The following is a 25,274-nucleotide window of genomic DNA, read 5'->3' as shown; positions in this document are numbered from 1 at the left end:
CCGGAAGAGGAGATGAGTATTGGCGATCACCTCCCCTTGCCACCGCAATGCTGCGATCGACTGCGATCGACTTCGATCGCAGCATTGCGGGGGTTAATGTGCTGGGAGCGGTGCGGGACCGCTCCCTGCACAAAGCCCTGGGTGTCAGCTATCACAATCAGCTGACACCCGGCGGCGGCGATCACACCCGCACAGCCTGTGTTCGGGCGAAATCGCCAGGGCGTACTAATACGTATCAGGTCCATAAGGCCCAGGGCACAGATACGTACTAATACACCCTAGGTCGTAAAGGGGTTAAAAACAAGTGGGGTGTATCTGCAACAAGCAGTATAGTTGTGGGTTTTAAAGTGTCTATTGATGAACAACATGTCTTCCTAAGGAGAGTCATTGTCTCTATCCCTATAATGGGTGCCTTCTGGGGGCAAGGGTCCAGCCATAGGCCAAAACCAATTCAGGTAATCGCTTCTCTGCCTTTTGGCTAAGATCAAGTGTAGTTTCTTTTCTTATCAATTTAATACTTGATACGTACCCTAAATGTCCACCTATTTTCACACATTGTCCTCTCCCCCCTTATGTCCCACTTGCCTCAAGACCGGCAAGGGTGGGGGTAGAGAGGGTTACTAATTAATGAACAAAAGAGCAGTGGTCCCCCCTGCTTCCCAGTCTGTAGGCTCCCTACAGACTGAAGCTGGCTGCTGCAGCACAGCTAGTTAAAAGCCAGGAGCCCATTATGACACGTGCAATGTCTGTTCCATTCTTCCATTCTTGCATTATTCCATTGTCACATTGTTAGGGGTCAATGGAACAATAGGACAATGGAATAATGCAAGATTGGAAGAATGGAACAGACCTTGCACGTGTCATAATGGGCTCCTGGCCTTTATGTAGCAGTGCTGCAGCATCCAGCTTCAGTCTGTAGGGAGCCTACAGACTGGGAAGCAGTGGGGACCGCTGCTCGTTTGCTCATTATTGAGTTATCCTCTCTACTCCCCACACTTCACGGTCTTGAGGTGCGTGGGAGATTAGGGGGGAGAGGAGAGGAGAATGTGTGAAAATAGGTGTACGAATAGGGGATGTATCAGGTATTAAACTGATAAAACATACTACACTTTATCTTAGCCAAAAGGCCGAGAAGCGATTACCTGAATAGGTTTTGGCCTATGGCTGCACCCTGGCCCCAAGAAGGCACCCATTGTAGGGATAGGGACAAAGACTCCCCTTAGGAAGACATGTTGTTCAATAGACACTTTAACCCCTTACATACCGGGGACGTATTAGTACGCATATGTGCGTACCGCCGGTTCAGTGAGGGCTCCGGCGCTGAGCCCTCACTGAACCGAGCACATGTCAGCTGATTCTTACAGCTGACATGTGCCCGCAACAGCCGCGGGTGGAATCGCGATCCACCCGCGGCTGTTAACCAGTTAAATGCTGCTGTCAATCTCCGACAGCAGCATTTAACGCGCGCTTCCGGGTAGCGCGTCATAAGCCCCGCCCACCGGCGACCCCGTCACATGATCGCGGGTCGCCGATGGGCGTGCATGACAACCCAGGGTCTGCAGCAGACGCCTGTGGTTGTCATGATCTTGTCGCTATGAGCGCCACCTAGTGGTCGGCGCTCATAGCACAGGACCATTTCTGCTGCATGCAGGGGATCTGCTGGTCCCCTGTATGTAGCAGAGGCGATCGGACAGTTGCTGCTTCTAGTCTCCTATGGAGACTATAGAAGCATGCAAAAAGTAAAAAAAAAAAGTTTTTAAAAATATAAAAAAAAATAAAAAAATATAAAAGTTTAAATCACCCCCCTTTCGCCCCATTCAAAATAAAATATATAAAAAAAAACCCCACATACACATATTTGGTATCGCCGCGTTCAGAATCGCCCGATCTATCAAAATAAAAAAAGAATTATTCCGATTGGTAAACGGCGTAGCGAGAAAAAAATTCTAAACGCCAGAATTACGTTTTTTGGTCGCCGCAAAATTGCAATAAAATGCAATAACGGGCGATCAAAACATCGGATCTACCCCAAATGTTATCAATAAAAACGTCAGCCTGGTACGCAAAAAATAAGCCATCAACCAGCCCCAGATCACGAAAAATGGAGACGCTACGGGTCTTAGAAAATGGCGCTATTTTTTTATTTTTTTTTTAACCAAATTTTGGAAATTTTTTTCACCACTTAAATATAAAAGAACCTATACATGTTTGGTGTCTATGAACTCGTAATGACCTGTAGAATAAGAAGGGCAGGTCAGTTTTAGCATTCAGTGAACATGGTAAAAAAAATAAATAAAAAACAACTGGGGTATTGCACTTTTTTTGCAATTTTACCGCACTTGGAATTTTTTTCCTGTTTTCCCGTACAGGATATGATAAAACTAGTAATGGCGTTGAAAAGTACAACTCGTCCCGCAAAAAATAAGCCCTCACATGGCCATATTGACCAAAAAATAAAAACGCTATGGCTCTGGGAACAAGGGGAGCAAAAACGAAAATGCAAAAACGAAAAATGCTCCGGGGCTTAAGGGGTTAAAACCCACAACTATACTGCTTGTTGCAGATACACACCACACGTTTTTTTTCTGCATAAGTCCACCTATATTCACACATTCACCTCCCCCCATTTCCACGTGCCTCAAGACCCGTGGGGGGGGGAGAAGATAAATAATTAATGAACAAACGAGCAGCGATCCCACCTGCTTCCCAGTCTACTTCCCAGTTCCATTCTTGCAATATTGCATTGTTCCATTGCCGCCTAACAATGGGACAATGGAATAATGCAAGAATGGAAGAATGGAACAGACATTGCATGTGTCATAATGGGCTCCTGGCTTTTATCTAGCTTTGCTGCAGCAGCCCGCTTCAGTCTGTAGGGAGCCTGCAGACTGGGAAGCAGGGGGGACCACTGTTCGTTTGTTCATTAATTAGTTATCCTCCTAACTCCCTCCCCCTGGTCTTTAGGTGGGTGGGACATTGTGGGGGTGTGAGATTGTGTGAAAATAGATGGACTTATGTAGATTAAAAACATGTGGGGTGCATCTGTGGTGCCCCTGTGGTTCAGTTCAGTTCAGTAAGTGAGGACTGTGGAGGAGTAGCGTCCAGACTTAATGGGGGCCCCGTCAGGGAGTCTCAGTAAAAGAGTGAGGAGAGAACACCGGAGCAGTGAGAAAGGCTCCAGAGAGAGAAAGCATACTAGGGGTACGGGAAGTGCAGAGACCACCTGTGCGCTCGAGTTTATGCTTACCGTGAAGGGATCAGGCCGCAGTTGGGGACCGGCCCCAGACTAGTGGAGGACTGCAAGACTCAGCTAGCAAACTGGAGGTTGCGGTATCTTCAAGTGCCGTAGCCAAAAACCACACACATTTGCTGAAAAAGTAGCCTTATAGGACAAAGGGGACAGACAGGACATCACCCAACAAAGCCTGCGGCCACTGGGCAAGGGCCAGCACAGAGAGACGACATGGAAAGGTACATGTTACGCTCGTGTCCGGACTGACTGGCATGAGCGTGATTAGTGATCCCACTGGACCATGAACTGGGAAGTGCCTGGAGGGGCGTAACTAAGTATCAACCCGGTCCAACCAAGGTCGCACGGCGGCTCATTCGACTCCGTGAACCAGGGAGGAACCGAGCAGAGGGACCAGGTTCTACTCCAGGTCAGACCCCGGTCACAGCTGTTGACCCACACCGGGGAATGCAGGAACAAGCAGGTTAGCTGGTATGCAGACATGTGGGCAGTGGCAGGCACGGCTGGTATGAAGGCAGGTGGGTACTAGCAGGCACGGCTGGTATGAAGGCAGGTGGGTACTGGCAGGCATGGCTGGTATGAAGGCAGGTGGGTGCTGACTGGCACGGCTGGAATGCAGACAGGCAGATACTGGCAGGTATGAACGCAGGCTGGATAGGGACCAGTACAGACTGGGATACAGGAACAGAGCTGCAGGTGCAGAGGACTAGCAGAGCAAAACCACAGGAGGGTTGAACAAGCAGAGCAGAGCAAAACCGCAGGTGCGGTGAACAAGCAGAGCGGAGCAAAACCGCAGGTGCGGTGAACAAGGAGAGCGGAGCAAAACCGCAGGTGCGGTGAACAAGCAGAGCAGAGCAAAACTGCAGATGTGGTGAACAAGCAGAGCGAGCAAAACCGCAGGTGCGGTGAACAAGCAGAGCGGAGCGGAACCGCAGGCGTGGTAAACAAGCAGAGCGGAACCGCAGGTGCGCTAAACAAGCAGAGCAGAGCGGAACTGCAGGAGCTGTGAACAAGCAGAGCAGAGCGGAACCGCAGATGCAGTAAACAAGCAGAGCAGAGCGGAACCGCAGGTGCGATAAACAAGCGGAGCAGAGTGGAATCGCCAGAGCGGTGAACAAGCAGAGCGGAACCGCAGGTGCGGTAAACAAGCAGAGCAGAGCGGAACCGCAGGTGCGGTAACCAAGCGGAGCAGAGCAGAACCGCTGGAGCGGTGAACAAGCAGAGCAGAACAGAGCAGAAGGTGAAGGCAGACAGGACAGGGCTCTGTTCGCATGGAACAGACTGGAAAATACAGGAAGATAGCTAGAACACAGGAGGTAAATACGGAGGCAGGGAAAAAGAACGAGCAGAACCAGATACACACAAGGTACTTAGATTGAAGTAGAGAGTGGACACAAAACTCACAAACAGAAGTACAGAGACAACGAGTTGGAGTTAGGTGCAGGTTCAGACACTGCAGGAAAAGGGAAGGTTCGGACATAGAAACAAACAGGTAACGGGCTGGGACACAGTTCAGACAGAAACTGAACCAGGAACGAGATACAGGAGCAAGCCTGGGAACTCAGCCACCAGGGTGGCGGAAACAGACTAGAAGTCACAGATACTGATACAGATAACAGACCTGGGTATACAGTCCCCAGGGTGGCGGAAACAGACTAAGAGTCAAAGGAAGGTACAGGCAACAGGCCTGGGTACTCAGCCCCCAGGGTGGAAGAAACAGACAAAATTCAAGACAGGACCTGGCAACTCAGTTGCAAGGAACAAACTGAGTGAAAGTGTTGCTCAGGCGCCTCCTACTGGGTGGAGGGGGTTTAAGTATCCAGTGACTCACAGCAATAGGCTGGGGACACATTAGGACTGTGCACACAGTAGCTATAAGAAACAAGCAGAAAGCCACGCCAACGCCCTAAGCAATCAGACAAAAGAGACATGGACACAGCAGGTACTGGAGCAAAGTGTGCAGCCTGGACTGACAGGTAAGATTGGCGTCTTGCATGGTGGGAGGTGGTGCACCATGCAAGCACGCCGCCAGGGATGTTACAGTACACAAAAGGAGGGTCCTGTTCAAATTCATCCAAGATATCTGAGAGTTGGCTGGATCACTTCCCCGGAGGACACAGGACTCGATGGGCTGTTATAATCTGGCAGTTGTTACCTGGAACACCATAAGAACTGTGAGTAAAAACTTGAAGACTGCACCCTATTGTGTCCTTGACTTAATTGCTGCGTCACCTGCCTTGAACCTCAACACCAACATCTTAAATCTCTTATTTAACTGCCCTGAGGCCTAGCTCTACCCGAGGAGAGCTGAACCATCTTTGCTGCCAACAGCCCTAGTGGATCTGAACAGCAGAGGCGGCCATCTATAGCTGCATACCACGGGTGGCGTCACGAACGTTTATCCCCCAATTGACTTTTCTTATTGACCGCCCTGGGTCACGGATCGGGTCACTGCCATTTTGACTACCCCAAAAAGGACCGGCCCAGCTACCAAGTACCCCACGGCCCCAGGGGGCGTGTCACATCTGCAAGAAGCAGTATAGTTTGGGGTTTTAAGGTGACTATTGATGAACAACATGTCTTCCTAAGGGGAGTCTTTGTCCCTATCCCTACAATGGGCGCCTTCTTGGGGCCAGGGTGTAGTCTTAGGCCAAAGCAATTCAGGTAATCACTTCTCGGCCTTTTGGCTAAGATCAAGTGTAGTATCTTTTCTTATCAGTTTAATACCTGATACGTCCCCTATACGTCCACCTATTTTCACACATTCTATTCTCCTCTCCCTCTTAATGTCTCATGCACCTCAAGACCAGGAAGGGTGGGGGGTAGAGAGGGTAACTAATTATTGAACAAACGAGCAGCGGTCCCCCCTGCTTCCCACTCTGTAGGCTCCTTACAGACTGAAGCTGGCTGCTGCAGCACAGCTAGATAAAAGCAAAGAGCCCATTATGACACGTGCAATGTCTGTTCCATTCTTCCATTCTTGCATTATTCCATTGTCCCATTGTTAGAGGACAATGGAACAATGGGACAATGGAATAATGCAGTATGGAAGAATGGAACAGACATTGCACGTGTCATAATGGGCACCTGGCTTTAATCTGGCAGTGCTGCAGCAGCCAGCTTCAGTCTGTAGGAAGCCTACAGACTGGGAAGCAGGGTGGGCTGCTGCTCGTTTGTTCATTAACTAGTTATCCTTTCTATCCCCCCCCCCACGGGTCTTGAGACGCGTGGGACATTGGGGGGGGAATGTGTGAAAATAGGTTTTCTTATAAAGATTAAAATGTGTGGGGTGCGTCTGCAACAAGCAGTATAGTTGTGGGCTTTAAGGTGTCTATTGATGAACAACACGTCTTCCTAAGGAGAGTCTTTGTCCCTATCCCTACAATGGGTGCCTTCTTGGGGCCACAGTGCAGTCATGGGCCAAAACCAATTCAGGAAATCGATTCTCGGCCTTTTGGCTAAGATCAAGTGAAGTATCTTTCGAAAAGGCGGCTTTGGCCGTCGGCTGCCCTAGTAGATTGATACATGATACACTCTGGGGTTTCTAGGAAAATGTGTATTGTGCACAGAAATTATGTTGTATTTTGTTTTTATATATAAGATTTTGGTTTCAAAATAATGAATATCAGCTGCCTATAATACGTGTTATGTTATTGAGCATTGATTTCTGATGAAGCCTTATGTTTTCTTATCAGTTTATTACCTGATACTTCCCTTATATGTCCACCTATCTTCACACATTCTCCTCTCCTCTCCTCCCTTATGCCCCTCTCGCCTCTAGACCGGCAAGGGTAGGGGTAGAGAGGGTTACTAATTAATGAACAAACGGGCAGCAGTACCCCCTCCTTCCCAGTCTGTAGGCTCCCTACAGACTGAAGCTGGCTGCTGCAGCACAGCTAGATAAAAGCCAGGAGCCCATTATGACACGTGCAATGTCTGTTCCATTCTTCCATTCTTGCATTATTCCATTGTCTCATTGTTAGGGGGCAATGGAACAATAGGACAATGGAATAATGCAAGAATGCAAGAAGAGAAGAATGGAACAGACATTGCACGTGTCATAATTAGAGATGAGCGTTGTTCTACTCGAACTGTTCGCCAATCTCAAATTCGAGCTGTTTTGGGCGGTGTTCGAGCCGTTCGGCGAACACGAACGATTTGAGAAAAATTCGTCTGTTCGAGGTTATGTTCGATAACTGTTCGTGCACCAAAATCATAACTGGATTTTTTCTCAGTAATCATGAAAATTAATGTTAATACGCAGTTTGAGTGTACAGCGGGGTGGGGGGAGGGGCAGGGGATGGATCTCTGCAGGAATAATGAAGATCTCCATTTTTTTTTCTCTTTCCTGCATTTACAGTGGGGAGGTGCAATCTGTCAGCCTATCAGCAGCGCACACATGGAGCGAAGTGCTTTTTTCACACAAGCAAGGGCATGTGTCATTGGCAGTGTATGTCACATGTCCTTGCCCTATAAGACCAAGCCATTTTCCCCGTCGCCACCATTTTCTCACTGCTGCAGCTGCGTGTTAGACGGCACCGCTGTTGCTGTGTGCGCTATACCTTGTTAATTTCAAGCCAATTTTCGCACAAATCTACAGATAGCTTGGGAGTAGGGAATAGTTGTGATTGTGACGCGCCCCTGGGCCTGAGTCGCGCTGCGTTGCGCACGCGGGAGCCAACCCGGAGCCGGATCAGATGGGGGTAGTAGTCTCGTGGCGATGACCCGGTCCGTGCCCAGGGAGTCAGACTAAGTGGCAGTCTATTAGCAGTAGATGGTGGATGACTACGCCACCCGTTGAATGCAGCTATGGAGCTGCCGCTGCAGGGCAGACCGCTGAGGCCGGTGGAAGGATGGTGCAGCGTGGATGGTATAACCCCCAACGGGAGGGGTATGGCCTCAGGGCAGCCGACGTGGATGATGGGGGTAGCAGGAACCACTCAGAGACGATGCGGTGTAGTTCAGGGTCTTTACTGGTGACAAAGATAGACCCTCCCGGAGTACTTGCTAGCAATCGGGGCCTGGTCAGTCCTTGAGCAGATGGGATCTCCCCTGGCCAGGCGGAGTTGTAGGCCTTCCCAACTAACTGTACTCTTCTGGCTACCTTGCTAGAGGCGGGTAAAAGTAGCCCACGTCCCTGAGTGTACCGTGTGGTGCTCACCCGTATGGCCGGTGACTCGGGGCCTTCTAATGGCTTCCGCTCCACGATGGCGGTGCTGGTCCCACGCGTGTGACCGTGCCTTCGGGTTTCTGGGCCAGAGGACCTGCAATCCCCTGCCGGTCGGTTTCTGCTGCTGGGTAGAGGTTAGTCCCCACAGCCTCGGCCTCCGGGTCCGGTAAGAAATCTTCTCAGTCAGGGCGAGCTCTGCAGCTGCCAGCCCCTGACTCCTTGTAACACTGCTCCCACAGAGCTCCTGATGTTCTGTTCCTATATCTGCTTCTCTTCTCTGTCTCTACTTCTTCTCTACTCACTAACCCTGCCTCAGCCCTAGGTTTATATAGGGGAAGTTCTTCCCCTCCCAGGACTGGGCAGGAGGTGTGGCATGCATAGGATCCCTGACCAAGAGACCTCCCACCTGCTCTCAGATGTAATATCTCTATCACTGTGGCAACCGGACCCCTGGGGTGTCACATTCCCCCCTAGTGAAATTTAGTACTCCGGGACGAAACATATTTTTGGAAAAACATAACAAGGTATAACAATAACAATACAATAAAGAAACACATAAAGGTGGTCACGGCATGTCCGTAACCGGGTGCAGTCTTTGAAGAAAGCAAGGTGTCCATTTCACCAAAACAGGGAGACGTAACCAGGTAGGGGTCTGTCCTGCCCCGAGTCCTTAACAGTCTTTAGTCCGTCCTGGGTTACGCTCCAACTATGTACAAAGGATTCCCGGTAAATCCACCAAAGACTCCTACAAATAACTAGAAACACAAAATTATACACAAGCAACAAGAAAAACAGGTAACCACAAATAAAACAATTTATACATTTCAAATCCTCCAACGTGCGGGTAACTGGCCTCTAGTGGCCCTAGTGGACCTACGGAGCTGACTGTCTAGCCCTGAACTACAGGGTGTAGGAGCTGTCAAGGGTAAACTGGGCAGCTGTCTACCGGCTCTTTGGCTCACTAGGGGTACGGCAGGCTCACTATAAGCAGAGGGTTGATCCTCCTGTTCTGCTTGTGTGGAGTCTTCTGCCTCCTGGACCGGCTGCTCTTCCAGCTCTACCTGTTGCTCCGTAGGCACTTGGGATGCTGGTTGGAGGAACGTGAGGACGGGTACCACAACTGCACCATTGACTTGAGTCCAGGACCGAGGGAAGTCTCCGAGCACAGTACTAACCATATCTTCCCTTTCCTCTACGGGTCGATGGTCTTCTTGTTCCTCTTCAGGGTTCCGTAGCTGTTCAGGACACTTCTTCAGGTGATCCCGGGATACAATGGCTATGGTCTCCCCTCCGTCTTTACTGATGGTACAGACCTTTGGGTTGTCGTGGCTTGAGGGCAGTACGGTGTACGGGTCCTTCTCCCACTGGTCGTCCAACTTGTGGAGCCGTCTTTTTCTCTTCAAGACCTGCTCTCCGGGTACCAGGGGAACAGCGGGAGCATACTGGTTGTAAGTTTTCTCTTGTCTTTCCCTAGCCTGACAGAGACTTCGCTCCACGCTCTCCTGTACTCTCCGGTACTGCTGCTGCCTCTCTGTGTCCCAGTCTGCTTCTGGTGAAGTGTCCTCGGGTGTCAGGACTCCCATTTCCAGGTCAACAGGTAACTTACCAGGTCTCGCCCTCATTAGGTAAGCCGGGGTACAGTTGGTGGAACCTACCGGGATGTGGTTGTATAGGTCCACCAGATCGGGCAGCTTCTCAGGCCACAGACCGCGTTCTTCCAGGGGCAACATTTTCAGAAGATCCATTACCACCTGTTTCATTTTCTCACAAAGTCCATTAGTTTGCGGATGATAGGGTGTCGTCCTTATCTTCCGGCAGCCATACAGAGTGCAGAATTCTTGGAAGACCTCCGCTTCAAAGGCAGGTCCCTGGTCTGTCAACACTTGGTCCGGGTACCCGTGTGGACGGCAGAAATGCTGCTGGAAGGCTCTAGCTGCTGTTCGAGCTGTTAAGTCCTTGACGGGGACGACAACCAAGAACCGGGAATAGTGATCCACGATGGTTAGTGCGTAGACGTAGCCACTTCTGCTTGGGGTCAGTTTTACATGATCCAAGGCTACCAGTTCCAACGGCTGCCGGGTGACGATGGACTGCAGGGGAGTCTTCTGGCTGGCATGGTCCTTCCTTCTTAGGTTGCACGGGCCACAGTCTCTGCACCACCTCTCGATGGTTCCCCTCATGCCTACCCAGTGGAACCGCTCGCGCAGCAGGAACTCCAGCTTCTTCCATCCGAAGTGTCCAGCCCCGTCGTGGTATGCCTCCATCACCATGGCTGCGTCTCTTCGTGGCACCACTACTTGCCAGATTAGTTCATGCGTCCGGGAGTTAACCATTCTGCGGCACAACTTCCCCTTGTAAAGGAACAGTCTACTCTTTTCTGCCCACAGTTGCTTGGCTTCCTCCGGAGCGTCTGGATCAAGGCGAGCCTCTGGCCGAGTCAGCATCTCCTTCACCAGCCGGACGGCAGGGTCACTGTCCTGCGTTTCCGCCCAGTTGTAGTGAGGTAAGGGGTTAAGCGTAGCGCCTTGCTTACTCCTTACCCGATGGGAATACTGGATAGTCCCATGACGGTGAAACGTGGGGAGTTCGACTTCTTCCAGTCCCTCTGGATCTTCTCCTACGTCCGGTAGGTTTGGCATCCTGGACAGGGCGTCCGCGTTGGTATTGGAGCGTCCTGCCCGGTATTTGATGGTGAACTCGTAGTTGGACAGGCGGGCCATCCATCTCTGCTCTAGGGCACCGAGTCTTGCCGTGTCCAGGTGTGTCAACGGGTTGTTATCCGTGTACACGACGAACCGGGAAGAAGCGAGGTAGTGCTTAAAGCGTTCGGTGACTGCCCACACCACTGCCAGGAACTCTAGCTTAAATGAGCTGTAATTCTTAGGGTTTCTTTCGGTGGGTCGCAGTTTTCGGCTGGCGTAAGCGATTACTCGCTCTTTCCCCTGCTGGATCTGGGACAGCACGGCTCCTAGCCCGATGTTACTTGCGTCGGTGTAGAGGATAAAGGGCTGGCTGTAATCCGGGTACGCCAGGATTTCATCCCCCGTGAGGGCCATCTTCAGCTGGCGGAAGGACTCTTCTTCCAACTTCTCCCATTTGAAGGGCGGCTTCTGGTTCTTGGCCTTCCGGGACTGGCCTATCAGGAGGTCTTGCATAGGAGCTGCCTTTTTGGTGAAACCGGGGATGAACCTGCGGTAGTAGCCTACCAACCCGAGGAACTGCGGCACTTCCTTTACACTGGAGGGACTTGGCCATTCCTTAATTGCGGTGATCTTATCAGGGTCGGGAGCCACTCCGTCAGCGCTCACCACGTGTCCCAGGTACTGCACCTTTGGTTTCAGGAGGTGACACTTGGAGGGTTTCACCTTTAGGCCGTAGCTTGCCAGAGCTTCGAACACTTCCGCCAGGTGTTTTAGGTGGTCCTCATAAGTCTTAGAATATACGATGACATCGTCCAGGTACAACAGGACCGTCTCGAAGTTTCTGTGGCCCAGACAGCACTCCATTAATCGTTGGAAGGTTCCTGGTGCGTTGCAGAGTCCGAACGGCATACAGGTAAACTCGCTAAGTCCCATCGGGGTGGTGAATGCGGTCTTTTCCCGGTCCGCCTCTGCTACAGGAACCTGCCAGTACCCACTAGTGAGATCCAAGGTAGAGAAGAAGTTAGCAGATCTTAAAGCAGCCAAAGACTCCTCTATCCTTGGTAAGGGGTACGCATCCTTGTGTGTGATACGGTTGATTTTCCGGTAATCTACACACATCCTCATGGTGTTGTCTTTCTTTTTGACTAAGACTAGTGGAGCTGCCCAGGGGCTACAGCTATCCCTGATCACCCCAGCCTCCTTCATGTCCCTAAGCATCCCCTTGGCGTGTTGGTAGTGTGCAGGGGGTACGGGTCGATACCTCTCTTTTATAGGAAGATGGTCTCCCGTGGGGATGTGGTGTTCTACCCCCTTGACTCGCCCGAAGTCTAACGGGTGTTTACTAAACACTCTCTCGTACTCTTGAACCACCCGATAGACTCCCTGTTTCTGGTGTGAGGGAGTGGAGTCAGTACCCAAATGTAGTTGCTGACACCAGTCCTCCATTGTTTTCTTAGAGCCGTTACCTTCCTCCGGGTGAGATGGAGGCAAGGGTTCCACAGATTGTATAGCATTTTGGTTAATGGTATATAATTTGGCTAGCGTGGCATACCGGGGCAGGTACACTTCCCTCTTCCCGATATTGATTATGCGAACGGGCACCCTCCCATGGCGTACATTAACCACCCCCCGTGCTGTCAAGATGGTGGGCCTACTGTCTGAGTAAACTGGTTCTACCATTGCCTGGTAATCTCTACCTCTCAGACCAATAGCTGCCCGGCACCAAATCATCATTTCACTTTATGGGGGCATGGCAATAGGGAAAGGGTCACACATTCTCACGCTACCAATCTCACCGCCGGAGAGTTCCACCTGTTGCCGTCGCATCAGTGCCCGGATCTCTTTTTGGAGCACTCGCTGCTCGCCGGAGCTGGCGTTCTTGGCAACCTGCTGTAAAAGGAAAATCACCTCTGCAAGACAATTTTCAATTACATTAGTTCCTAGAGTTATCTTTGGGTGACTCTTGTGTTTGTCAATGTCTACAATGATCAGTCCCTGTGCTGCCAGTTCAACTCTACCAATTTTAATGGTCACCTCTTTAAATCCGATCTGTGGCACGGGCTGACCATTGCTGGCGATGATATTCAAGTCGTCGTCAGGGTAGCGGGTAATATCCGAGTCATTCCAGTACTGCTTGAAGAGCACGTACGGGATGGTGGTGACCTGTGACCCGGTGTCCAGTAGGGCACTCATAGGAATGCCATCCAGTACCACAGGCAAGACTGGACGTCCTCCCACGTATTTGTCGCGCCAGTTCGATGGGCCTGATGATCTTTTTCCTAGGGGTTGGCCCTCTACCCTAGGTTGTGCCAGTTTAAAGGACAGTACCTTGCCATATGTCCGGGTTGATTACAGCGGCGGCAGATGGGTCGTCCGTCCTCGTTGTATCGGTCGCTGGGTCTTCCTCTGGCCGGTGGGGTCCTCCTTGGTCGACGCCACGGGATGTCCCCCGGTCCGGATGCCAGCTGGAGCTTCCCTGGAGTGGAAACCTGTAAAGACTGCACAGTTCGGGTTAGCGCAGCAACGCTTTTAGCTAGCTCTTGGACCTGATGGTGCAGGCCTGGAGCCGAGTCATTGTTCAAAGCCTGCGCATCAGCTCCCACAGGCCCTGCCGACAAGGGCGCCGCCTCCTGGTGGTAAGTGGTAGTGGGGCGTCTGTGGGTCACAACGCCACCTGGTGCCGGTTCTCGGAGCACCCGGATGGCTCTGTCCTTGAACTGTGCAAATCCCAGATGAGGGTCCTGTAAGGCCATTGCCCGCAACTGGGTTCGGTGGGCATTGCAATATAAACCCTCTATAAATTGTTCAGTTAACAGCCTGTCCTCGTCTCCCACGCCGTCAGGGTCGGTCTGCTTAATGGCTCTCAGGGCTTCTTGTAGGTTTAATGCATAGTCCCTTATACTCTCATGTGCCCGCTGTTTGCACCCGTAGAATCTGAGCTTGATCTCGGCTGAGGTGCGGGTATCAAAGGTGTCCCTCAGCCGGGTTAGTATCCCTGCGACAGTCCTCCCCCCAGGTGGCCAGGACTTTACCTCCCTTTGGGCTGCCCCGGTTAATTGGGCCACCAGGATGCTTACTTTTTGCTCTTCTGTGAGGGGGTACACCTGGAAGAGGCTATCCAGTTTTTCTCTAAAGTCCTGCAGGGTATGTGACTCCCCTGAGTACTGGGGTAGCCAGGCTGCCCCCGGGATATAGGGCATGGTGAAAGGCATGACCGCAACGGCGGTGGCGCTGGCGGGGGTTGAAGCGGTGAAGCTCTCCTCCGTATCCGACATCCTTTTCCCCCCTAGTGGACCGTGGCCTACCTTGCGATGATCCTCTTCCGTAGGCCGCGGCTCCGCAGTGGATCGTCAGGGTTGAGGACCTTCCGTCGCGCTCCTGTGACGTCGGCGTCTGCTGGGCTCCTTCCAGGACCTTACGCAACGTCCGGGCGTGAGGCGGGGCTTCAGTTCTCGCGCGCTTTCGCAGTCCACGCCCCTCTTCTTCCCGCGCGGCGTCTTCAAGATGGCGTCCAACGGCGGGAAAACTCCACGGATGGCGGGAAGAAGGCAGAAGATGGCGCCGGATGGCGGGAAAACTTCGCGGATGGCGGGAAGAAGACAGAAGATGGCGCCGGATGGCGGGAATCTTCACCACTGGTAAGTTTGAACAGTCTTTTTCAGGCACGCAGTACCCGGTGGTTGCGGGCACGAGATCCTGCCGACTACGCCAAAAGTTGACGCGCCCCTGGGCCTGAGTCGCGCTGCGTTGCGCACGCGGGAGCCAACCCGGAGCCGGATCAGATGGGGGTAGTAGTCTCGTGGCGATGACCCGGTCCGTGCCCAGGGAGTCAGACTAAGTGGCAGTCTATTAGCAGTAGATGGTGGATGACTACGCCACCCGTTGAATGCAGCTATGGAGCTGCCGCTGCAGGGCAGACCGCTGAGGCCGGTGGAAGGATGTTGCAGTGTGGATGGTATAACCCCCAACGGGAGGGGTATGGCCTCAGGGCAGCCGACGTGGATGATGGGGGTAGCAGGAACCACTCAGAGACGATGCGGTGTAGTTCAGGGTCTTTACTGGTGACAAAGATAGACCCTCCCGGAGTACTTGCTAGCAATCGGGGCCTGGTCAGTCCTTGAGCAGATGGGATCTCCCCTGGCCAGGCGGAGTTGTAGGCCTTCCCAACTAACTGTACTCTTCTGGCTACCTTGCTAGAGGCGGGTAAAAGTAGCCCACGTCCCTGAGTGTACCGTGTGGTGCTCACCCGTATGGCCGGTGACTCGGGGCCTTCTAATGGCTTCCGCTCCACGATGGCGGTGCTGGTCCCACGCGTGTGACCGTGCCTTCGGGTTTCTGGGCCAGAGGACCTGCAATCCCCTGCCGGTCGGTTTCTGCTGCTGGGTAGAGATTAGTCCCCACAGCCTCGGACTCCGGGTCCGGTAAGAAATCTTCTCAGTCAGGGCGAGCTCTGCAGCTGCCAGCCCCTGACTCCTTGTAACACTGCTCCCACAGAGCTCCTGATGTTCTGTTCCTATATCTGCTTCTCTTCTCTGTCTCTACTTCTTCTCTACTCACTAACCCTGCCTCAGCCCTAGGTTTATATAGGGGAAGTTCTTCCCCTCCCAGGACTGGGCAGGAGGTGTGGCATGCATAGGATCCCTGACCAAGAGACCTCCCACCTGCTCTCAGACGTAATATCTCTATCACTGTGGCAACCAGACCCCTGGGGTGTCACATTTGCAGTCCTTTTAAGGACTAGGTTACAGCATTTCCTACGACTTTTATCAGGCAGGTCTGTGCTCTTAAATAGATAGATTGTGGGAGTAAAGACTAATTGTAATTGCAGTCCTTTTCAGGCCTAGGTTACATCAGTTCCTGTCAGTTTTTGCCAGGCAGGTCTGTGCCAGTGCTGTGCAAGTTTTTTTCACAGCATTTGGCTGAATCTAGCAAAGCTAATCCTTTTTGGCCTATTGCAGAGTGTGTTAGTCAGTGGAGTAGCCTATCTGTGTTGAAAGATACACCACCTGTGTATAGAATACCAATTTTTTTACTGCACCTAGTGAAGTAAAATCTTTTGGGCATAGCATCATTCTATTAGTCCATCTATACTGACCTCCATCAGGTTGCAAATTGAATATAATTTTTTTCTGCATCTAGCTCTGAAAAAATATTTGGGCTTCTAGCAGTGTGTGGGACTTGTTCTATTAGTCCATCTATACTGACCTCCATCAGGTTGCAAACTGAAGATAATTTTTTTCTGCATCTAGCTCTGAAAAAATATTTGGCCTTCTAGCAGTGTGTGGGACTTTCTCTATTAGTCCATCTATACTGACCTCCATCAGGTTGCAAACTGAATATATTTTTTTTCTGCATCTACCTCTGAAAAAATATTGGGCTTCTAGCAGTGTGTGGGACTTGTTCTATTAATCCATCTATACAGACCTCCATCAGGTTGGAAACTGAATATAATTTTTTTCTGCATCTACCTCTGAAAAAATATTTGGGCTTCTAGCAGTGTGTGGGACTTGTTCTATTAGTCCATCTATACTGACCTCCATCAGGTTGCAAACTGAATATATTTTTTTATGCATCTACCTCTGAAAAAATATTGGGCTTCTAGCTGTGTGTGGGACTTGTTCTATTAGTCCATCTATACTGACATCCATCAGGTTGCAAACTGAATATAATTTTTTTCTGCATCTACCTCTGAAAAAATATTTGGGCTTCTAGCTGTGTGTGGGACTTGGTCTATTAGTCCATCTATACTGACCTCCATCAGGTTGCAAACTGAAAATAATTTTTTGTCTGCATCTAGCTCTGAAAAAATATTTGGCCTTCTAGCAGTGTGTGGGACTTTCTCTATTAGTCCATCTATACTGACCTCCATCAGGTTGCAAATTAAAAATAATTTTTATCTGCATCCAGCTCTGAAAAAATATTTGGCCTTCTAGCAGTGTGTGGGACTTTCTCTATAAGTCCACCTATACTGACCTCCATCAGGTTGCAAATTAAAAATAATTTTTATCTGCATCCAGCTCTGAAAAAAATATTTGGCCTTCTAGCAGTGTGTGGGACTTTCTCTATTAGTCCATCTATACTGACCTCCATCAGGTTGCAAATTAAAAATAATTTTTTGTCTGCATCTAGCTCTGAAAAAATATTTGGCCTTCTAGCAGTGTGTGGGACTTTCTCTATTAGTCCATCTATACTGACCTCCATCAGGTTGCAAACTGAATATATTTTTTTTCTGCATCTACCTCTGAAAAAATATTGGGCTTCTAGCTGTGTGTGGGACTTGTTTTATTAATCTATCTATACAGACCTCCATCAGGTTGCAAACTGAATATAATTTTCTTTTGCATCTACCTCTGAAAAAATATTTGGGCTTCTAGCTGTGTGTGGGACTTGTTCTATTAGTCCATTTATACTGACCTCCATAAGGTTGCAAACTGAATATAATTTTTTTCTGCATCTAGCTCTGAAAAAATATTTGGCCTTCTAGCAGTGTGTGGGACTTTTTCTATTAGTCCATCTATACTGACCTCCATCAGGTTGCAAACTGAATATATTTCTTTTCTGCATCTACCTCTGAAAAAATATTTGGGCTTCTAGCTGTGTGTGGGACTTTCTCTATTAGTCCATCTATACTGACCTCCATCAGGTTGCAAATTGAATATAATTTTTTTCTGCATCTAACCCAGCCAATAGTTTTGGCCTAATACCACAGTTTGGCCACTCAGCTCTGCTCGGTTCCCATCCATTGTTTTTTTGTGCAAACAACTCCAGAGTTGTGAATTAGTTAACCACCAAAATGAGTGGAAAAAGGCCTGCTGCTGATGGAAAGGGGAATAGGCGTGTTGGGAAGGGGAAAAAAGGTTGTGTCCGTGGGGTAGGTGTTAAAGCAACAGTAACATCTGCAGAAGAAAGACCATCTTCCAGCCAAACTTAAATGTCTACTTCTTTTAGCGGACAATGTGATAAGATCCCTTTCTTACGGCCACGCCAATCGCTACAAATTCCAGATGAGGCACAAAAACAGCAGGTGCTTCAACGGATATCAAGTGCTCCTTTAAGTGGGCTCTCCTCCACATCAACTTCAACATCACAAATACTCCAGTCCTCAAAGGTGTCACCCCAATCGCACTTGCTTCCTCACAGCTCCCAAATCTCCAGCTGCCCGTCTGAGTATGAGGTAGAACAGATGGTTGAGTCTGCAGAGCTGTTTACTCATACTATAGCCTGGGAATCAGAGGTCGACTCCAGCGCTTCTGTGAATCCAGACGAGGAAATGATCTGCACTGATGCCCAGAATCTTTATGAATCGGATCCAGGACCAGCCGCAGAAGGTTCTGACCATAATGTAGACCCTCATTCCCAAACTGTAACCCCTGTTGGTGGAGACAATGAGGAAGACGATGATGAGACTCAAATACCTGATTGGAGAGACAACTTTAGTTTTTTGTCAGGGCAGGAACAGGTTGGCTCTGAGGACGACGGGTGTGATAACGCACAGGGTGATGATGATGAGGTTGGAGATCCCACTTACTGTCAACCCACAGTCAGCCAAGAGATGAGGTCAGCAGAGGAGGTGGAGGAAGATGCTAGTGACGACGAGGTCAGGTTGCGCCTTCCTGGACAGAGACGTAGTACTGGAAGCACGTCAACAACTGCATCCTCAAACACAAGTCGTGGTGGCTCTTCAGGTCGCATGGGTGCTAAGCCTTGCAATGCCTGGGCATTTTTTCAGATCGAAAAAGATGACCCAACTCGTGTTATCTGTAACATTTGTCAGCAAAAGCTAAGTAGAGGCCAAAAAATACATAGTTTGAGTACTTCATGCATGAACCGGCACATGGACATGAAGCATAAGTTGCAGTGGGAAGCTCAGTGTGCTACAATGCGGCCAAGCCGGCCGGGCCAACCACCGTCTGCCATATCTTGTGCATCCGCGGCCTCTTCATCCTCTGTGACTGGGGGGACAGCAGTCACACCTGTTTTGGGGCGCAGACCTGCCACCTCTTTACCCGCAACAGCCAGCGTGATTGGCAGGTCATCATTTTCTTTGGATGTGGTAACACCAGCTGGTGTTGAGCACTGTCCGACATCGATAGCACCACCTTTGGATCAAGGCAACCTAACATGTCCGCCTGCATCTTCCTCACAGACCGGCAGTTTACCGGGGACACCCTTATCAACCCCGTCTAAGCACAATAGCCAGCCCTCAGTCCCTCAGATGTGGACAAGTAAAAGACCATTTCCTCCTAGCCATGAGAAAGCTAAGAGGTTGAATTTCACCATCTGCAAGCTCTTGGCTACAGAAATGCTGCCTTTGCGCCTGGTGGACACAGAGGATTTTCGAGACCTTATGTCCGTCGCAGTGCCCCAGTACCAGATGCCCAGTCGGCACTACTTCTCAAAGAAAGGTGTGCCTGCGCTCCACCAGCATGTCGCACACAACATCACCGCTTCTTTGAGAAACTCTGTGTGTGACAGGGTGCATTTCACCACAGACACTTGGACGAGTAGGCATGGACAGGGGCGTTACATGTCGCTGACTGGGCACTGGGTAACTATGGTGACAGCAGGACAAGGGGCTGCTGTCCAAGTCTTGCCGTCCCCACGAGTTGTGCGTCAATCCTCTTTATGTCAAAGTTCTTCCACTGCTTCTGCCTCCTCAACTTCCTCTCGGTCTTACACCTGCACCCAAAGCCTGTCTGGTCATGCCACAAGCTTTCTAACTGCGCAGAAGGGATCCTGCACACCTCCTTACTATGCTGGCAGTAGGGCTCAACGTCATCAGGCGGTTTTTACTTTGAAATGTCTGGGAAATGTGATTCACACAGCTGAGGAGTTGTGGTCAGCTCTGGAGAACCAATTTCATGAATGGTTGTCTCCACTGGACCTGAAACCAGGGAAGGCCGTGTGCGACAATGCTGCAAACCTGGGTGCGGCCCTTCGCCTGGGCAATGTCACACACGTGCCTTGTATGGCTCACGAGTTGAACCTGGTTGTCCAGCAATTTTTAGTCCACTATCCCAGACTAGATGGCCTTCTGCAGAGGGCACGGTCGCTGTGTGCTCACTTCCGCCGTTCGCATCCCGCAGCTCAGCGACTTACATCTCTACAGAAGTCGTTGGGCCTGCCACTTCACCGGCTAAAATGCGATGTGCCTACCCGGTGGAATTCAACTCTGCACATGTTGCAGCGACTGTGGCAGCACCGACAAGCCCTGGTGCAATACGTTCTGACGTATAGCCTGGGCCAACGAGATCCGGACGTGGGGCAAATCACGCTGGAGGAGTGGTCTCAGATCAGGGACCTATGCACCCTTCTGCACAGTTTTGAAATGGCGACGAAGATGTTTAGTGCTGACGATGCCATTATCAGCATGACTATTCCGGTGATTTACATGCTGGAGCACATGTTAAACAGAATTCGGAGTCAGGTGGTGGCACAAAAGGAGGTGGAGGAAGTAGAGGAGGAGGAGTTGTATGCGGAAGGGCTAACATCTGCAAGGTCCAGACGGTCGGCAGCACCAAGGCGGCAGGCATGTGAGGGTGGGGGAGATGGTTTTACCAGGGCGCATGGTAGACTCATCAGATGAGGGAGACCTTGATCACATTTCTGTTGTGCGAGGTTGGGGAGAGAGGACAGAGGAAGGAAGCATGATTGTTACCTCGCCACCAACACAAACAGGGACTTGGCGCTCCTGGATGCGCAACACAGATGAGTGCCTTCTTGCTGCACTACCTGCAACATGACCCTCGAATTGTGAGAATTAGAAATAATCCTGACTACTGGGTTGCCACACTGTTAGATCCCCGGTACAAAAGTAAATTTGCAGAAATTATTCCTGCCATAGAAAGGGATACACGCATGCAGGAGTATCAGCAGAGACTGTTGCAGAATCTTACATGTGCTTTTCCACAAAACACCAGTGGTGCACGTAGTGAATCTCACAGTTCCAACTTGCCAACCGTGGGACCGTCAAGTGTTCAGCACTCAAACCATAACAGAACCACAGTATCTGCTGGTAACATCAATTTTGCGGAATCATTTCACCACTTTTTTAGCCCATCCTTTGCAAGGCCACAGGAGACAAGAAGTCTGACACATAGTCAACGCCTAGAGACGATGGTACAGGAGTATCTCCAAGTAAACATTGAAGCCATGACTGTGTCACTGGACCCTTGCTCTTTTTGGGCTTCCAATCTGGATAAATGGCCGGAGCTAGCCACTTACGCCTTGGAGATCTTGTCATGCCCCGCAGCCAGCGTTCTGTCTGAACGTGTGTTCAGGGTTGCTGGTGGTGTGCTGACAGATAAGCGCACGCGGCTCTCCACTGATAATGTAGACAGACTCACGTTCATAAAGATGAACAAATCATGGATCCGAAACGACTTTTCTACCCCTGTGTCATCCTGGGGAGAGTAAAAGCTTGATGATTGGTTAAAATCACCCTACCAACCGTTTTAAGCTTTCAAATTACTAATCATGTTTATCTGTATCTTGACTGGAAAATAATTTGGGCTTTGTAGCAGTGTGCAGCACTGATCCTATTAGCCCATCTATACTAAGCTCCACCAGATTTAAAATGAATAATAATTTTTAGCTGCATCTAGCCCGGAAAATAATTTTGGGGCTCCGAGATGCGCAAGACACATAAGTGCCTTCTTGCTGCACTACCTGCAACATGACCCTCATATTGTCAGAATTCGAAGTAATCATGACTATGGGTTGCCACACTCTTAGATCCCCCAAACTTTTCGATCAACCTTTTCATTTTAATAAAGACCAAAAAAATTGTCATTTTTGAAATTATAAGCATTAGCAGGTTATTAGAAACTGAAATCAAACAGTTTTCAACTCAAAACTTTATTCTAGGTGATGTTACATTTTCACATAAGACCCCTTGTTCGAAAGGAGCTTCTGAACTCTCTCGTCCATTGAATTTGTCAGGTTTTGGATGGTTTCTGCTTCAATTGTTTTGCATGAGGACAGAATACCCTCCCAGAGGTGTTGCTTAGATGTGAACTGCCTCCCGCCATCATAGACACTCCTTTTGATGATGCTCCAGAGGTTCTGAATGGGGTAGAGGTCAGTGGAGCATGGGGGTCACACCATAAGTTTGTCCCCTTTTATGCCCATATCAGCCAGGGATGCAGATGTGTTATGTGCAGCATGAGATGGTGCATTATCATGCAAAAAAATGATCTTGCTGTGAAATACATGGTTCTTCTTCTTGAACCATGGCAGGAAGTGCTGTTTGAGAAAATCCACATACATTATGGAGTTCATCTTTAGCGCCTTCAGGGATCCTAAAGGGGCCGACAACCTCTCTCCCCATGATTCCAGCCCAAAACATTACTCCACCTCCTCCTTGTTGGCGCTGTAGCCGTGTTTGCGTGGGGTGTCCATCAACCAGCCATCCTCCACTCCATCCATCTGGACCATCGAGCGCTGCACGGCACTCATCCGTGAACAAAGCAGTTTTGAAATCAGTCTTCATGTAATGTTTGGCCCACTGGAGCCGTTTCTGCTTGTGTGAAGTGGATAGAGGAGGTCGACAGGATGGCGTATGCACAGCTGCAAACCTCTGAAGGACCCTGCATCTTGTTGTTCGGGGGACGTTGGAGGCACCAACAGCTTCATAAACTTGTCTGCTGCTATGACAAGGCTTTTTTGCCGCTGCTCTTTTAACCTGACGTAATTGCCTGTAGGAAAGATTCCTCAATTTGCCCTTTTCAGCACGCACACGTGTGTACTGTCAATCAGCTACATACTTCTTGATTCCAAGACACTTCATCCTGATCATCGCACAATGTTGATTTTAGTCATGCCTTGACCTAAACACTCCACAATTTGTTGCTTCTCAGCAGCCGACACATCCTTTTTCTTTCCCATTTTGGCAGAAAATGTAGGCTGCTTAATAATGTGAGACAGCCTTCTTAAGTAGTATTGCCTTTCATTGGACACACCTGCCAAACTAATTAGCACAGGTGTCTGCAATTGCATACAGTGATATAAAGAGCCCTGACACACATCACCATCAATGAGTTTAACTGACAAACAAACAAATTCTTCCCTTATCACTCCTAAACACTTTTTGCATAATAATTTGGAACACAGTGTACATGTGCTTTTCCACAAAACACCAGTGGTTCACGTAGTGAATCTTACAGTTCTAACTTGCCAACCGTGGTCTGTATGTAGTTGTTCAATAAAGGGCCCAAAATTAAGATAACATAGATGGGAGAGGTCTCTATGAATAGGAATTCCTAAGTATTTGATACCCTGTGAGGGCCAGGCAAAGGGAAAGTTGGACTGGATGGAATCCTATATGGATTTGGGGAGGGAGACATCGAGGGCCTCAGACTTCGCTGCATTGATTTTAAAATTTTACCATGTAACAAAGTGATCTATTTCAGCCATAACAGCAGGGATGGATATATGTGATTGAGTGATATATACTAGGACATCATCAGCAAATAGAGAGCACTTGTACTCGGTGCCTCCCACCTCAATCCACCTAATATTGGGGTTATGGCGAATTGATGAGAGCAGGTGCTCCGTCACTAGGATGTATAAGAGAGGGGACAGAGGACATCCCTGCCTTGTCCCATTGGTGATTGTGAAAGGTGATGAAAATGTTCTGATGCACCCCCTGGGCCTTGGGACACCCGGAGCCAGACCATTTTTGGTGGATGCTGGTGGTTGTAGTCTTCGTGGCGGCGACCCGATTCCGTGGCTCAGGGTGGTCAAACCAGTGGCGGAACTATTTATGTGGTTTTGATGTTTAAATGTCCGACTACGCCACCCGTGGATTGCGGTCAGAGTGAACCGCCGCTGCAGGGCAGACCGCTGAGGCTGGTGTTGTGGGTGCAGCAGAGCGTAGCATAACTCCCCATGGGAGGAGTATAGCCTCAGGGCAGTGTATGCGGAGGATGGGGGTGATGGTGCAGGGCAGCAGCAGTAACGACACGGAGTCAGTGATGCAGTCCAGGGCCTTTACTCACAGTTCTTATTATCCAGACCACGTCTGCAGGTAACGGCTGCCCACGTCGTACTGTGCTCACCAGGTGAGGGGCTCAGACAACTCCCAGATAACTTTGGAGCGCTTCACAGGACCCCCTTTGTGTGTCCTTTGTCTGGCCTTTCTTACCAACCCTTCTGTCCGGCTGCCTCGGGCCTCCTCTTGGTAAACTTGGTGCCAGTTTCCCTGACCCTATGTGCTGCCCTCCTAGCGGGTTTAGCGAGGGGCTGCGCCACATAAAATGTCACAGCCTCCGGTTTCTAGCTGAGGGTCGTTTCCTGCCTCCACTAGTTTCGGGGACCGGTCTCCCCCTTTGGCCTGACCCCTCCATGCAGGTGGATTCGGGCGTGCGGTGGTGACTCGCCCGTCCGCACCCCTGGGATCCCTTCGTTCCTCGTTCCTGGAGCCTTCTCCGCTCCTCTTCCTTCCTTCTCCCTCTTCCAGGCCTGGGCCTCTGTTACTAGGCCCGCCTCCGGAGCAGAGCTCATGCAGAGCCCCTGCTCCCTGCCACTTCTGCTCAGACTTCTCTGCACTGAACTAAGATGGTGCCCACCTTTTATTCTCCCTTCTCAATGCACCCAGGAACTGCTTCCTCCCTGCTCCTGCACTACAGGGTTCCCCTTCCTCAGTGTTCCCTCCCCCCACTCCAGCCAGGGACAGGGACTGTCGTGCCCATCTCAGGGGCATATTGGTCGCCCTGCCCCACGGCAATGTGGTGTAATGCATGCAGGTGTCGGGTCCTGATCCACACTCCATCCTTACCTGAGAGTGAGATATCACACCTCTGGGTGAGGTGCAATACCTCTGTAGCAATCGAGCCCTCAGGGTGCTACAGTTCCATTTATCTTCAGCCTAGGTGACGTATTGCGATACAGGGCCGTGATTTTGGCTATAAAAGGGTCCCCTAGACCCCTACCCCAAGTTTTTTAAGAGAATCATATATGGCGTGGCAGGAGACTCTATGGAATGCTTTCTCAGCATCCAACGAGAGTATCTAATTACAAATTTTTAACTGCATCTTGCCCAGGAAATACTTTGTGCCTAGTAGCAGTGTCTGCTAGTCAGCGGATTATCCCGGCTGTTAAGCAAGCTACACCACCTGTAGTTTGGACACTTAATTTTTTCAAAGGAAATGCTTCGGGACCACGGGATACTCAGTGAAGAGCATCAGGAGGCACCCCAAGGCATAGGGGCTGG

General features: G+C 50.2%; 1 non-coding gene and 3 pseudogenes across 1 annotated transcript; 3 read left to right on the top strand and 1 right to left on the bottom strand.

Annotated features, from left to right (window-relative positions):
- Positions 1 to 458: 458 nt before the first annotated feature.
- On the top strand, positions 459 to 658 carry LOC141152774 (U2 spliceosomal RNA). Its single transcript, XR_012247147.1, has one exon. It is a non-coding gene; the product is annotated as a U2 spliceosomal RNA (small nuclear RNA).
- Positions 659 to 1,041: 383 nt separating this feature from the next.
- Positions 1,042 to 1,139, bottom strand: LOC141152791 (U2 spliceosomal RNA; annotated as a pseudogene).
- Positions 1,140 to 5,917: 4,778 nt separating this feature from the next.
- LOC141152765 (U2 spliceosomal RNA) lies at positions 5,918 to 6,123 on the top strand (annotated as a pseudogene).
- A 565-nt stretch (positions 6,124 to 6,688) lies between these two features.
- On the top strand, positions 6,689 to 6,920 carry LOC141152802 (U2 spliceosomal RNA; annotated as a pseudogene).
- The last annotated feature ends 18,354 nt before the right edge of the window (positions 6,921 to 25,274 follow it).

The sequence above is a fragment of the Phyllobates terribilis genome, unplaced genomic scaffold, assembly GCF_046119375.1.
Source record: "Phyllobates terribilis strain yellow unplaced genomic scaffold, ASM4611937v1 Scaffold_6__1_contigs__length_29720123, whole genome shotgun sequence".
Taxonomy (NCBI): Eukaryota; Metazoa; Chordata; class Amphibia; order Anura; family Dendrobatidae; genus Phyllobates; species Phyllobates terribilis.
The sequence above is the reverse complement of the archived record's forward strand: the minus strand, read 5'-3'. Positions and strand labels throughout refer to the sequence as shown.